This window comes from Saccopteryx leptura, chromosome 12, assembly GCF_036850995.1.
Source record: "Saccopteryx leptura isolate mSacLep1 chromosome 12, mSacLep1_pri_phased_curated, whole genome shotgun sequence".
NCBI classification, from domain to species: Eukaryota; Metazoa; Chordata; class Mammalia; order Chiroptera; family Emballonuridae; genus Saccopteryx; species Saccopteryx leptura.
In genome coordinates, this window is record NC_089514.1 from 41284308 (window position 1) to 41300052 (window position 15745).

Below are 15745 nucleotides of genomic sequence, written 5' to 3' on the forward strand. Positions count from 1 at the left end.
CGCCACTGCTTGGGTTCCACATCGGCCGCGGCAGCAAAGAACACCACCGTCCTCTTTCCCTCTGCCTTTGCAACAGCCTCCCCCGACGGCTCAGACCCCGCCCGCTGCTGCAACATGAGGTCATCGGCAGCCAATCACAAGCGCCTGATAGAACACATCAAGCACTGATTGGCTCCGCGGACCGGTCTCTCCCCATTCCGCTTTCCCGGCGCCCCGGGTCGCTGCGAGGCAGGGACGAGACAGTAACCACCATTTCGGGGGAAAGACCCCGAAAACATGGGGGTCACCATGCCATTTTAGTGGGGAAACCCATGTTTTATGCTTTGGCCTCGCCCTTTTTTCTTCGAGATAACCGTCTACCCCTCTCCCACTGAAATCAGCGCCACATAAAGGAATTCCTGCTCCCTTCCCCGCATTGTCCGGCCCGTGGGGAAATCCTTTCCCCGGGGCCAGGAGAAGCAGGAGGCAGCGACAGCAGCTTTTTACCCCGATACATGGTGGCAGGGAGGCAGCGCTGACGGTGGCTGTATTTTTCTCGCTACTTCTCCCCCCGACCTCTTCCGTTTCTCTCTATTCCATCAGGACGGCGATGAGTCGGCCAGCTCCGCTTTTATCCAGTGCCCCGCGCCTGCGCACTGGAGCCGCCTCGGCCGCTAGTGGGTGTCGACTTACACCCTAACCGAGTTCACCCTGCCCCGAAGGCCGGACTGGGGGGCGGGAGGGGAAGCTTAGGACCGAGGTGGTCTGAGGAGTGGGAGAAAGTGCATTCGTTTAGGAGGGGGACAGGAGGGGGATGTCGTTCCGGGGCCTACAATCATCCTTCCACTCGGTAGTAGCGTGCCCAAGATCGCCGACATCCAGACTTGAGGGCCACTCAAGGGAAAAAGGGTAAAGAACCAAGCCCACCAAATACCGACACCTCCCCAAACCTTCCGCGAAGTGTTGACAGCATCTTTTATGAAAAAGACGGAGATTCTGTCCACTTCTCGTTTTCCAGTCGCTTCTCAGCCTCTGGAGAGGTAACGGAGGCAGGCGGCAGCCCACAAGCAAAATGGCGACGGGCAGCTTCGTCCCCTCCCCCTGTGCCCCTGCGGAGCGGGGCGGGCGGGCCCCGTGCACTGGCCGCCGAGGCCGCCGGCGCCGCCGCCGCCGCCGCCGCCGCAGCCGCCGCGGGGCCGCCGCCGCCGCCGCCGCCGCTGCCGCCATTTTCCCAGAGCAAGAGGCAGTGACACTGAGCGGGCGCAGGGGGCCCAGTCGGAAACCTTGCCTGACTTCGGGAGCGGCAGCAGAGGGGGCACAGACACTCGGAGCAGCCTCGTCGTCGCCTCTGCGTTCCTGCTGACTGTCTGAGCGCCCCCTCCCTACTCCTCGGCTGCTGAAGAGGCTGCGCGCTGCTGTTTGGGGAAGGGGTGTGTGGAGCCCGGTGCTGTGTCCGCAGTGGCTGCTGTCGGGGGGCGTCTGATCGTGGAGGTGTGCAGAGACTCCTGTGGGGTCCAACAAATAACGGGGTTCAGGCGTCTGGTGTGTGCCCATCACAGGTCAGTGCCTGTCGCCTCCGGGAGTTCATTGGGCTCACGGGGTGGAGGGACGTGTGTTTAAAGGGGGAGGGGGCCTCCTTTATCCTTTGGCGAGGGGAGTCGACGCTGACTCTCCGCTTTCTTGGTTGGGGCAAGACTTTGCTCGTTTGAATCGAATTTATTCTTCCTCTTTCCTGTCCCTAGAAAGAGAGCATTATGGCGGGTTTTAGGGTTGGGGAAGGCGAAACTGGCAGTTAAACCCCCTTGAGAGTGGGAGTTAGGGAGGGGTGCACTCCTCCTTGGCAGCAGGTTAAGGCTGCTTGGTGAGCAGAGAAGGGTTTGTGTCGAAGTGGTCCCAGGAGCTGCCAGTCCTCTTCCCTCCACCGCATCTTGTTCAGGTGCTGAAAAGCCGTTTAGGCCTCATTTTTTTCTTGCATTTCTTCACTGGCAGCCTCCGGTATAATTCTGTGGTCAGTACGAGGCGGGTTAGGAGAACGCCCTGGGTCTCTATCTCCCTTTGTGGGAGAACGAGACAGCTCCTCATCCTCCCCGGGAGAAGGTAAACCCGCCCCTGAGGTGGTCACCCCTGTACCCAGCCTGCCCAGTCTCCTCCCCCACTCCTCTGGCATTACCGCGTCCTTTACCGTACCAGAGGCTCCCAATCCACAATATGGCACATTTCGGAAGAGCTTATTTTTACCAAGGGATTGGCACACTGTGGCAGCAGACACAGAAGAGAAACAAACGGTTCACTGTGCTAAATGGAGGAGGAGGGAGAGAAAAAACAATCCAGAGTGCTCTCTTCCACTGGCCTTAGTTCCGTAGAGATCCGTTCTTGCTCCACTCGATCTAAAAATATGACACAATTTAAAGTCACAGAGAGATAGCTAGAGTTAGCCTTAGAGTAAACCCCGTTTTTTTCGGTTTGCCTCCTTTTTAGGAGTGTAAATAATGTAAGGTGTCTAGAGTTCTGGAGACCTTGGAGAGAATTAAGTGAGGTGCTTTCAGCTCTGAGCTGCAGACTTCAGCACCTAATAGGAAAATAGTCCGTTTTTTCCTTTAATTTCTGAGATGGAGAGTAAAAAGTGAAATTTCCCTCTTTTGTCCTTTACAGATTCTAAAAATGGCGGCCCCAGGCTGATGTTGTGGTAATCTAATCAGCTCGGGTCCTCCACACCCCATGCAGTGCGTTTGTCTGCAGCATATTACAGTCTTACTATGTTTACATGGGAAGACTGGGCTTTTTTCTTCCCCAAACCGTTTACAAAAACGTATTGATTTTACTGCAAATGACAGTGCTGTGTTTTAGTTGATAGATTTTACTGGTTTTTCCTGAGAGGCAAATGAAATGACACCACTTTGGAAAAAAATTAAAACACTTAGGTAGCCTTAGAAATATCAGTACTCGTGAGAGGGTAGGTACTCTAAAACATTAAAAAGAATTATTTGGTGTTAAATAATAGTTTTTGTTCGTTTGAATGCAAGCATCTTTTAGTCAATATGCCAAAGTAAATTTAAATGTTTAGTAACTGTAAGTTACAACCTGTTTTGAATGATTAGACATTTTAATCCAGAGTGAAATGTTTCCCATCCAACTCTCAACAAATTTTCTGATTTTGGTTTTTGTATTTTAAGATTAATTTTCAGGAGCTGTACAAACAAGCCTAAACCAGTTACTTCACAGGGTGTGGAGATGCTTGTCTGTCTCACTATTAGATTTTGCATACGTTTCCTCCAAATATTCTCACAAAAATTAGGGTATATTTTATCGCTTCATATTCATTTTGAAATATCCCCTAAATTTTGTGAGCAGAATATTTAAGCATTCCTTAAGAATTTTCTAAGTTAATTGTGTATTTATAAAGTGAAGCTCCAGGCTTTGCTGCCTTTTAAAATTGCCTTATGGTATATCATAATTATATAGATAAAAAGGTTTTAGTTCTTAACCCCCCTCCCCCATGCCCACTTGTCTATTATGGGATGTGGAACTTAGTTTTAATAGACTTTAAATAATATCCACACAGTAAATAGGTCTTGAATTCACTTTTGTAGATGAGGCAGAAAATTAAATGGTGTCATTTAACTGTTTTTAAAAGTGTGAATGATGATTTTATTTCTGTAGTGGGAGGTTGATCTTTTTGGCCTCAACTAAGCATGGGCTATAAGTGGGCAATTAATGGCATTTAATGACCATTCTGATTGTGAAGCAACTGAAAGATGAGTGCCTTTCAAACCAGCAGTACCTAAAAAGGTTAGTGAGTATAGTCCCTTTCATGATTTCTCTTACTCCATTGTAAATTCTGCTCTAAAATATTTACAGTGGAGTAAGAGAATTATGAAGTTCATGTATGAACTAGATTGATAAGTTTCCATTCTACAAAATAATTGTAGAAGTAACTAGCACAGGGAGTTTCATCATGGAAGACTTGAGCACACAGCCTTACTGAGAGTCTCTGAAATACAATAGTTTATTACTGTATAAGATGAAACGTTCATGGGTAGTAAGAGTTTGTGTAGGGATTTGTTTGTAATATGCTGAGTGATCATATAAGTCCAGATCCTTACTGCTGTGTAAAGATTGTGCATTTATTTTAAAGACTAAGTGGTTAAGAACTGTGGTTCAATAGATTGGTACTTTAGACTTAATATCTAATGTAGGAAAGTCAGTAAACTCTTAGGGAAATTTGGTTTATGTAGCCATGGGAGGAAATTCTGTCTTTGCTCAAGTTTTTCTTGATAGTGACCTTAGTCAGGTCTAGACACACAAAGCATTTGAACTTATTTGGCTTCAAACAAACAATACCAAGTTAGGAATTATGAGAAAAGTTTTCTTCGTCTACCAGCTTTCTTCATATTGGCCAGCTTCATTGCTTGGGGTTTTGTTTGTTTCTTTTTGTTTTGTTATGGTTCCTGTAAATTGAGACTGGATTTTTATTTCTAGCATATTGTATTTTATTTTAAATGGTCATTTTATAAATAACATGGCTCTAAATGCTTGATTTTTATTAATATACACTCCAGTGGACTATGTTTTAAGGTAGGATTGTCAAGGTAAAGTTTTTAAAAGGTTAGGCATAATTTTTGTTTCCAGAGTTTTGAAATGTTGGGTCTCTTGGGATAAAACTAGTCATGTGGTCTTTGTTCTTAGGATAGCTGAGTTGAGGGATTAGTTATTTTCTGTTTAAGTGGATTTATAGAATATCATAATGTAATTGGAGAGCAGATTTTATTTTTAGAGACTACATTTGATCATACTTCCCTTTTGTTGTCAGTATGAGTTACAGAATCCCTTTGATCTCAATATAGGTTTAAAACCTTCTTCATTTCCTTTTAACTCTTTAGGTCTCTGATAACTCTTCTACAATTTTGGTGTGTCTGTCTTCCTCACAGCTTCTCGCCAGAGAATTTTTACCATATATACCAGTAAGTTCCAAGACTCTTGGATCTAAAAATGAGGAAGTGAGGAAAAAAGCCAATTAATAAGTTAAAAGAAGTTCTTCCTCTCAGTACATACCTTAGTGGTCTTAACAAAATTATGACTTCTAAATTGTTCTATTTCTAAGAATAATGTACCTAATTCATGCATCAAACTCATAAACCTATGGTTTTCTTTAAAAAAGTGTATTATGTAAATCCTAATAGCTCTGCTTTTCTGGAAGTTATACTGACACTTAAATGTGACTACCACTGAGGGTTTAAAATGTTGTATAAAAACCAATTGGAGTTTGAAGAGCTATCAAAAATTGCTTAAGAAATATTAAGATTGAATTTTCTTAAAAGACACTACATTTATTTAAAAATATTTTAATAACATATCATAACTTTTATCTTCAAAGGACTTATTCTTAGCAGATGTTGGGCACCCAATTATTTTTTTACTTTAAAGCTTTTGTTTTAGTGAACACATTTACATCTCAAATATTCATAGTGATCAGGGGACTCTTTCCTGTTGTATGGTAGAAATAAGTGTTAAATACTTGTATCCAGTGAGACTTACTTTTTAATGTTGAATATGGAATTATTTTTTACTTAATGGTAAATTTTTTACTGTGGACTGGCAAAATAAAAAGGATACTACTTGAGATGTTGCTGTATAAATGTTAGCCAGCTTTTAGGTTGGTTTAAAATTAGAGTGGCTCACTGTCTCTTTTTTACTGTCTCATCTCTAATGTACACATGTTGGGAGGAGTCTCTTTTTTTAATATTGAAAGGATAATATTTTTATATTACCTAGAAATTTATTTAATATTGAAAATAATATTTGTGGTTGAAAATTGTCTTTACGCTAAATTTGAAGTAGACAGTATTTAAGTGTAAATTCTTTTTGCTGTTACAATTAAACAGTATTTTTTAAAGAGGTAGAAATTAATCAAAATAATTTTTTTTTTTATTGTGAACACTTATGCTGAGTGCTACATTAAAAGTGAAATGCTGGTGACTCAGGCTAAGTTAATTAGATTTATTTGTATCTTTAAGAATATGAAAAGTTTTTATTAATCATTGGTAACTAGTGTGCTTTTTACTCAGATCAGTATTTTCTTCAGGGACAGCTCATAAATCAAATTTTATTCTTAGTTTAAGAAAGCCATGTTTGTATATTAAGTGAATATTACAGCTTCATCAGAAATTTGTTTTGGCTATTTTACTGAAACCATTTGTGGAATTGGTGATTTCTTTCCTTTGTTTTTTTAAGTGTTTATTTTAGTGATTTTACATAGAGGAAGGGAGAGAGTGAGAGACAGGAACCTCGATCTGTTCCTGTATGTGCTCTGACCAGGGATCGAACCGGCAATCTCTGCGCTTCAGGACAGTGCTCTAACCAACTGAGTTATATTGAGCCAGGCCAATGTTGGTCATTTTTAGTGCAACAAGTTAATCACAGATTATTTTAAATTAAAATATTTTTGCATTTTAAAACTGTGTCAAATGTAAAACGTAGTTTTAAGATAGGGCCTATATACAGATCAACATGAGAAACAAATGATTGTGTAGCTTTCTTAATTTTAGTTATACAACTGAAGAAGAGAGATAATTTTCTAGTAATTCTTAGGTGATTGCTCAGTTTAGAGTTAATCCAAAGTAATAAACATTCTTGTTCCTGAAGTTTGTTACTGAGAAAGCTAATATTGAGTAATCACACCTGTGTTATAGCCAGTATGGTTGCAGCATATAAGCACTGAGCCTGTGGCAGAAAGCAAAGTACTATAAACATGGGATTGAGGTAGTTTTTGATTTGTAGTATCTAGAAGGTAATATTAAAGTTTAAGTTCATATAATTATGTTAGCTAAGATTTTATCTGAGACCAGAAATTTAAAAAAAAATTCAAATCTATGTTGACTTTTTTTTAAAAATGTGTGTTCTTTTCTTTTTAAAAATTTTATTATTGATTTTAGAGAGAAGAAGGGGGAAAGAAAGAGACAGAAACATCGATTTGTTTCAGTATGTGCCCTGACTGGGGATTGAACCAGCAGCCTCTGTGTATAAGTATGATGCTCCAACCAACCGAGCTATCCAGCCAGGGCTGTTGACTTTTGTTTTCAAAGGATATTTAAAATACAATTTTTGTTTAAAGACCTAAACAGAATTTACCCTGATTTATATTTTTTTCACGATTCTAAGAATAAGGTAAAACCTTATTCTAGTGTCAGTGGTTTTTAGCAAAAGGTGAGGAAAGTGGTTAAAAGAATTAACCATTATCACTAAAATATTGTCAGGAAAACACAGTTTTGTTTTTTTAGAAGGTTACACATCAGGAGACTATCAGAAAGTTACAATCTACTAATTTTTTTATTTCACAGACTACTAATGGAATTGAATAGTTTCTATTTTTTTTTTTTTTTTTTTTTTTTTACAGAGGCAGAGATAGGGACAGACAGACAGGAACAGAGAGAGATGAGAAGCATCAATCATCAGTTTCTCGTTGCGCGTTGCAACTTCTTAGTTGTTCATTGATTGCTTTCTCACATGTGCCTTGACCACGCGGGCCTTCAGCAGACCAAGTAACCCCTTGCTGGAGCCAGCGACCTTGTGTCTAAGCTGGTGAGCTCTTTGCTCAAGCCAGATGGGCCCGCACTCAAGCTGGCGACCTCGGGGTCTCGAACCTGGGTCCTTCCGCATCCCAGTCCGATGCTCTATCCACTGCGCCACCACCTGGTCAGGCTAGTTTCTATTTTTGAAGACTACTAATGGAATTGAATAGTTTCTATTTTTGAGTTTAAGGAGAGCTCTTGAATTTCTCTTATCCTGATTTATATGTTGTTTAAAGAAAGACAGGATTCAGGAATTTAAAAACCTTTTTCCTCTTTAATGATGTGGTAACAGATGGGAAGATTCTTGATGTGACTGATGTTAATGAGTAGAATTGTGTGCGTCAGGAGCCATTAATTGATGTGGTAGAGGGTGTTCTGAGGTTAGTCCATACATAGTAACTCTTCTCCAGAAAGTAAGATTGTTCCTTTTGAAATTATTTGCTTTTCTGCTTCTCTTTAAAGGAAGGTGTATAATTGGTTGAATTGACACAGTCTTGTTATATCTTACCATAACATTGTTACCAAATATTACCAAAACAATATTTTTTATTTTCTTATTGAATTTATTGGGATGACACTGGTTAATAAAATATAGGTTTCAGGTGTACAATTTTATAATACATTATCTGCATATTGTATTATGTGTTCACCACTCCAAGTCAAGTCTCCTTCCATCACCATTTATCCTCCCTATACAAAACTAATTTTGAAGTACAGATAAAAGATTAATTTAGCTATTATTTGTCTTGCACCATTTATTTCTACTCAAAAGCCCGTTTTAGGGTTTGTTTGGCTACAAGGAACAGAAATCAGCTTCAACTAGCTTAAGTAAAAGATTTGTTATGAGGCTATAGGGAAATCTCACAGAATATATTTGAAGAAAGTACAGTTGTGTCTCACAGGAATTGGCAAGGTGTCAGAGAATCACTCTTCTCCATCTTGATCCTTCTAATTATCTGTTACTGGATGGGGAAGGGTGGGTGTTTATGTTGTGTGTGTGTGGAGAGTGGGGAGTTTCTGTGGATGGAGGGCAAGAGAAGGACACTTCTAATTCATCTGAAAACAATTGCCTTTTTTTATAGATGTACTTGGGAGGGTTGCAGAAACTAATTAGAATTAAACTGATGGTTTTATATATATGTATATATATATATGCTTTTAAAACAACCTGTTTTTAACTTTTTATTTTAAAATAATTTCAAAAAGAACAGATACATGAATAGTACAAAACATTCCTTATACCCTTAATCCAGATCCTCTAATTTTTAACATTTTGTGACATTTGTTTTATTAATTTTTTATTAATTTTTTTCTGAGCCATGTAAAAGTAGATTGCATATATCATGCCCTCTTACACTCCTTAATATTTAAGTATGTATTTCTCTTTTTAAAGTTATTATTTTGCTTTTATTTGCTTATTCTTTTTGTATTTTTCCAAGGTTAGAAGCAGGGAGGCAATCAGACAGACTCCTGCATATGCTGGACCGGGATCCACCCGACATGCCCACCAACGTGTGATGCTTTGCCCATCTGGGGCATTGATCCATTCCAGACGGAGCCATTCTAGCGCCTGAGCCTGAGGCTGTGCAGCCAGCCGTCCTTAGTGCCTGGACCATTTGCTCCAATGGAGCCTTGGCTGCTGGAGGGGAAGAGAGAGACAGAGAGGAAGGAGAGGGGGAAATGTGGAGAAGCAGATGGGCGCTTCTCCTGTATGCCTTCAACTAGGAATCGAACCCCAGACTTCCACAAACTGGGCTGATGCTCTATCACTGAGCCAGATGGCCAGGGCTTACATATGTATTTGTTAAGAACAAACATCTTTTCTTGAGTTATCCAAGTGGTTGAATTCAGGAATTTTTTTAGATTTTTAAAATTTATTGATTTTGAGAGGGAAGGAGAAGAGAGAGAGAGATAAGGAGGGGGAGCAGGAAACATCAGCTTGCTTCTTGTATGTGCCTTGACCAGGCAAGCACCAGGCAAGTCCAGGGATTTGAACCGGCAACTTCAGCATTCCAGGTCGATGCTTATCCACTGGCCCACCACAGGTCAGGCTAAATTCAGGAAATTTATCATTGGTGTAATACTTTTAACTATTGTCAGTCCATTTTCATCAATTGTCCCAGTTATGCCCTTTTTCACCATTTTTTCCCTGGTACACTAGCCACCCCAGGATCACAGTTTGCATTTAGTTCTCATGTCTCCGTAGTCTCCTTTAATTTGAAAGAGTTCTTCAGTCTTTCTTTATCTTTTCTGACATTGGCAGTCTGGTTATTTTAAAATGCTCCTCATTTTGGGTTTGCCTAAGAAACTCTTCATGATTAGGTTAAGATTTTGTGTTTTTGGCTGGAATACTAGATAATACTAGTGTTTTTCTGTCATTTGGAGGAACTTGTTTTTTTTTACCGCTTACCAATTTTGATTGCTTAGTTAAAAGTGTTAAATGGTTTCTCCATTGTATAGTTAGTGTTTCTCCTTTTGCCATTATTAAGTAATTTCTGGGGAGATATTTTGAGATTGTGTAAATATTGTGTTCCTCATCAGATCTTCCTCTTGGAGACAGTGTTTGTTTTTTTTTAAAGATTTTATTTATTGATTTTACAGAGAGAGGAGAGAGAGGGATGGGAACAAGAAGTATCAACTCAAGGTTGCCTTACTTTAGCTGTTCATTGCTTAATTGTCTGTCTGTCATATGTGCCTTGACTGAGCAAGCGCAGGGTTTTGGTCTGCTGACCTCAGCATTCAGGATCTGTGTTCTCTCTACAGGCCAGGCGAGATTTATGGTGATGATTCTTTCCTCAGTAGGTTTTGCTATGGTGGTTGCAAATACACCAGGGTTTTTAGCAGTAGGTTGTTTTGGGGTAATTGGGATTGTGGGAGTTTAATATTCTTTTCTCCTGTTTCTTTCTGTAATGCACGTGGGTCACTTAAGGAATTACAGCAAATAAATTTTAGAGGAGGAAAAATATAGATAACTTACATAGTATCGGATAGTATTTCTGCACAATTTTCCACACAAATAGGATTTAAAATAGTTTTTTAATGCTGGTCTACATCGAAATCCAGAAGACAGAAATTAAACTTAATTGTTAAATTAAATTTTTTCTTTTTATTGGACAAAGAGAGAGAGTCAGAGAGAGAGACAGATAGGGACAGACAGGAAGGGAGAGAGATGAGAAGCATCAGTTCTTTGTTGTGGCTCCTTAGTTCATTGATTGATCTCTCACATGTGCCTTGACCGGGGGACAACAGAGGACCGAGTGACCCCTTGCTTGAGCCAGTGACCTTGGGCTCAAGCTGGTGAGCCTTCTCAAACCAGATGAGCCCGCACTCAAGCTGGTGACCTCGGGATCTCGAACCTGGGTCCTCCGCGTCCCAGTTTGATGCTCCATCCACTGCATCACCGCCTGGTCAGGCTAAATTAAGTTTTTTAATGATCTAGTTCCAATTCTTCATTTAGTTTTTAGAATTATTGCTGCCTGACCAGTGGATGGAGCACACCAGGCCGACGCTCTACCATTGAGCCAACTGTCCAGGGCCTTGATGAATGATATTTTAAATGAAAAATACAGTGTTTAAAAATATGTCTATAACTTTTTGATTATTTGTTAACTGATTTTGATGAATTCAAAGATTCTATTCCGTTTTTTAATATATAAATTTGTATTTCTTTTTATCTAAAATGGGATAGATCCTATGGTATTATGTAACTTTTTTCATTTAGTATTTTGGAAATTTAAAACTCTTTTTTAATGTGTTTTGTCCACTGGGGATTATAGGACCCTACCTAGATGAAATAACAGAGTACATATGTCTCTGGAATTTAACAGATACATTGAAGTGCCAAGATCCAATAACCTTTGTTTTCTTGTGAGTTTTAATTTGTCCACTTCTTTTAGGTTGTTCTAACTCTGATAATATAAACTAGATTAATTTAGCGGCAAATAGTTAATAGTTCCATATGCACTCTATGTGAAAGTATTATGATAATTTTGGTTTACTGATCTTGCACATATTTTTTAAGGGAAGTAACTGATGATTGTGTTGGCTAATGTCCCTGGATCAGTTTGTGGGGTTTTAAAATTTTAGCCTTTAATTGTTTGGTGTATTGTAACCTCGTTGCTGTATGTTAGTAGTAACTTATTAGTTATACATTAATAACTGCTTGATATTTTAATTTTAAGTTAAAACTGGCAGAAAATTATGGAAATGGTATGGTTGTGCCAAAAGATAAAAGTTCTTTTTAATTACTTGGAGTATGCAAAGCTGAGATACTTTGATATTATCACTTAATCTAGAGTGATGGTTGAGATTTAAAAAGAGATTTCTGGTACAGCCTAAAACAGGGGTCGGGAATCTTTTTGGCTGAGAGAGCCATGAATGCCTCATATTTTAAAATGTAATTCCATGAGAGCCATACAATGACCCGTGTACCTTATGCATTATCTAATAAAAATTTGGTGTTGTTCTCGAGAGCAGCTGTGATTGGCTCCAGCCACCCGCAACCATGAACACGAGTGGTAGGAAATTAGTGGATTGTAATACATGAGGATGTTTTATATTTTTAGCGTTATTATTTTTTTATTAAAGATTTGTCTGCAAGCCAGATGCAGCCATCAAAAGAGCCACATCTGGCTCACAAGCCATAGGTTCCTGACCCCTGGCCTAAATTATCACTTACAGGCAATTGAAAGTTTATTCCTCTTACCTACTAAAGTAAATGGTTGATTAAGAATTTGGGGAACACCTGACCTGGCGGCTGCGCAGTGGACAGAGTGTCGGACTGGGATGTGGAAGACCCAGGTTCGAGACCCCGAGGTCGCCAGCTTGAGCGCAGGCTCATCTGGTTTGAGCAAAAAAAAAAGCTCACCAGCATAAATCCAAGGTCGGTGGCTCGAGCAAGGGGTTGCTGGATCTGCTGGAGGCCCACGGTCAAGGCACATATGAGAAAGCAATCAATGAACAACTAAGGTGTCACAACGAAAAACTGTTGATTGATGCTTCTCATCTCTCTTCGTTTCTGTATGTCTGTCCCTATCTATCCCTCTCTCTGACTCTCTCTCTCTGTAAAAAAAAAAAAAAAAAAAAAAAAAAAAAAATTGGGGAAAAGTGTTAATAATTTAGTCCCCAACTTCACATGATTTCTTTCTCCATGTTCAAATGACTTTTATGAGTGGCCAATCAGCTCAGTACATGCGATTTTTTTTCATTAATATATAACCTTTTGACAGAAAGGTCTTTAAATGAAGTTTGAAAGTAAAAGCGAGGGAAGCCTGTTTCATAGCAGATATACTGATCACTTGTAGTATTCATTGTATCTACCAATTTCATTTTTGACATTTATTTTTCCCTTTATTGTAAGCTTTCTCAGTGATTATATTTCTTGTACAAGAGATACTACTTTAAAAGCCTGTTTTGAACAAGACACAAAATGAGTTATTAAACTTGCATATCTGGGTATTTTTTGTAATGCAGATGTAGAGCTATTACTTTCATAATTTATATTTGAGGATAAAAAGCATAGACATTTTTTTCCTAAGCTTCAACTCCAGTTGCAAAACACTAGTTTTTCCATTTCCCCAGTTTTTGTTTTTTTATTTATATTAATGTTTGAACAGGAAGAAGTTGATCTTTGAACAATGTAAGTCTTGGAATTAAGGGACTGGGAAAATTGCTGTAGAAGTAAATGGTTTAAACATAAAAAGTTTTTTTCTTTTTAAATTCACTGTGGTTTTGATTTTGTAGGTTGTTAAATACTTAGAAATTAAAGCACTTATTTTAGACTTGCTCAATAAATATGAAACAATAGAATAGTTGCCATAATGGCATAATGGGGGGAGTGCTTAAATATTTATAGTAAATGTTTTAAGCATATGTGGAATATTAAGATAACTTTTCAGATACAGTAATAGAGCTGCTGTTTTTTTTTTCACCATTTGAGTAATCTTAGTGTGATCAACAGCATTGTGACTGGAATTGACTAAATTATGATTGGGTTGAATAACATAATTTCATGCCTTTAATTTTAGGGGACAAGACATTATTATTATTATTTATTTATTTTTGACAGAGAGAGAGAGAGAGTCAGAGAGAGGGACAGATAGGGACAGACAGACAGGGAGGGAGAGAGATGAGAAGCATCAATTTTTCATTGCAGCACCTTAGTTGTTCATTGATTGCTTTCTCATATGTGCCTTGACCCGGGAGCTACAGCAGACCGAGTAACCCCTTGCTCAAGCCAGCGACCTTTGGGCTCAAACCAGCAACACCAGGGTCATGTTGATAATCCTGTGCTCAAGCTGGTGAGCCTGCACTCAGGCCAGGTGAGCCCATGCTCAAGCAGGATGAACCCGTGCTCAAGCTGGCAACCCTGGGGTTTTGAACCTGGGTCTTCTGCATCCCAGTTTGATACTCTATCTGCTGCACCACCACCTGGTCTGACAAAACAATTATTATTAATAAATAAATATCTATATTGTATTTACATATCTTATTTACCATACACAGAAACTCTGGGAGGTAGATATTTTACCCCATTTTTCATGAGAGGCTTAGACTGAGGATCACATAGTTAAAGGGTGACTGATCAAGAATTCAAATTTAAACCATTTGAAAATCATCATAGCTTTCTCTTGAGTCTTATGAAGGACTAATTCTTGGCAAGATAATAGCAATAAAGAAATCATTAAATCAAAGGCAGTTACTTATGACTTCTCTGCCCTTGATTATATTAGATTGCTGTAGCATTTAAATGCTTTAAGAGCAACTTAATTTCATTCACTGCTTATTCCTCGGCACCTACAGCAGCATCCAGAATATAGTATATGCTCAATAAATATGAAATAATAGAATAGTTGTCATTATCTGGTGGGGGTTGCTTAAATAACACCCGATTTTTTTTTTTATTGTCTGGAGACAAGGTAATCAGAACTTAATGGTGATCAGCTGGAAGGATTGTTAATAGAAATTATTCAGATGATGAAGACGATAGTGGGGGACATGGAAACTGAGAAAGAATGAATCTGAAACACTAGGGAGGCACAGAAGACTGGGTGTCCAAATATAATGGACTAGATACAAAGTAGGCTTAAGCCTGACTGGTGGTGGCTCAGTGGATAAAACATCCACCTGGGACTTGGAGGTCCCAGGTTTGAAACCTGAGGTCACTGGCTTGAGCACGGGCTCATCCAACTTGAGCGCAGGATTATCAACATGACCCTAGGGCAGCGGTTCTCAACCTGTGGGTCGCGACCAAAAATATGTATTTTCCGATGGCTTTAGGCGACCCCTGTGTTTTGGTCGTTCGACCCCGCTGGAGTCGTGACACACAGGTTGAGAACCGCTGATCTTAGAGACTCAAAAGCTATTTCTGTGACAGAGATGTTTTAAGTTGGAAAGTTGAGAAGGCTTCAAGGAAGCATTGGTACTTAAGTGATCCTTGAAGATTTAAATAAGGTATGTATTGGGTGGGATGGATATAAGCAAAGAAAAATAACTTCAGAAAATTTGGAGGGCAAGGATATGCCAACAATAGAAAAGATACTGGCACAATAAAAGAGTTTATATATTGGAATATTGGTATGGAATAAGGTAACCTGATAAGTTCTAAGATTAGGAACTTGACTGTAAATGCTGTGAGCTACTATGGTTTTGAAGAGGGCAATTAGGAAACTAGTAGGTTTTAAAGTATATTCTATTTAATGTGTAAGCAGTTATAAAATAGAACACTGGAGTGAATGTCCCCTCTCTTTAATTTTTTTTGTAGTATTTTTTAATCTTATTTTTATTAATTTTAATTGCCCTCTCTTTAATTTTTGAGATAAGACATCTGGGCCACAGCTCAGACCTACTAAATCAGGATCTGTGGGCTGAGGCTTAGGGAGTATATAATTTTCTTTTTCCCTTTCTTTCTTTTCTTTCCTTTTGTTTTTTTTCCTCCCTCCCTCCCTCCTTTCTTTCATCCATCCATCCATCCATCCATCCATCCATCCATCCATCCATCCATCCTTTTGAGAGAGGCAGGGAGAAAGAGACAGGGACTTCAAGCTGCTTCTCTATGACCAGGGAATCGAACCGGCAACCTCTAGGCCAGAATGGTGCTCCGGCCAACTGAACTATCCTGTCAGGGTTTTGTTTGTTGATTGATTTTTAGAGAGATAGAGAGATAAAGGGAAAGATGGGTGGGGGAAGGGAAACATTCA

The 15745-nt window shown here is 39.4% G+C and overlaps 1 protein-coding gene across 4 annotated transcripts in view; it reads left to right on the forward strand.

The window, feature by feature from the left end:
• Positions 1-1183: 1183 nt before the first annotated feature.
• The window catches only part of KMT2E (lysine methyltransferase 2E (inactive)), a 104729-nt gene continuing 90167 nt past the window's right edge, over positions 1184-15745 (forward strand). For all 4 annotated transcript variants that reach the window (XM_066354327.1, XM_066354326.1, XM_066354329.1 and 1 more), the window contains exon 1: positions 1184-1538. The gene's annotated coding sequence lies outside the window, so the exon portion shown is untranslated. The remainder of the gene's footprint in view (positions 1539-15745) is intronic.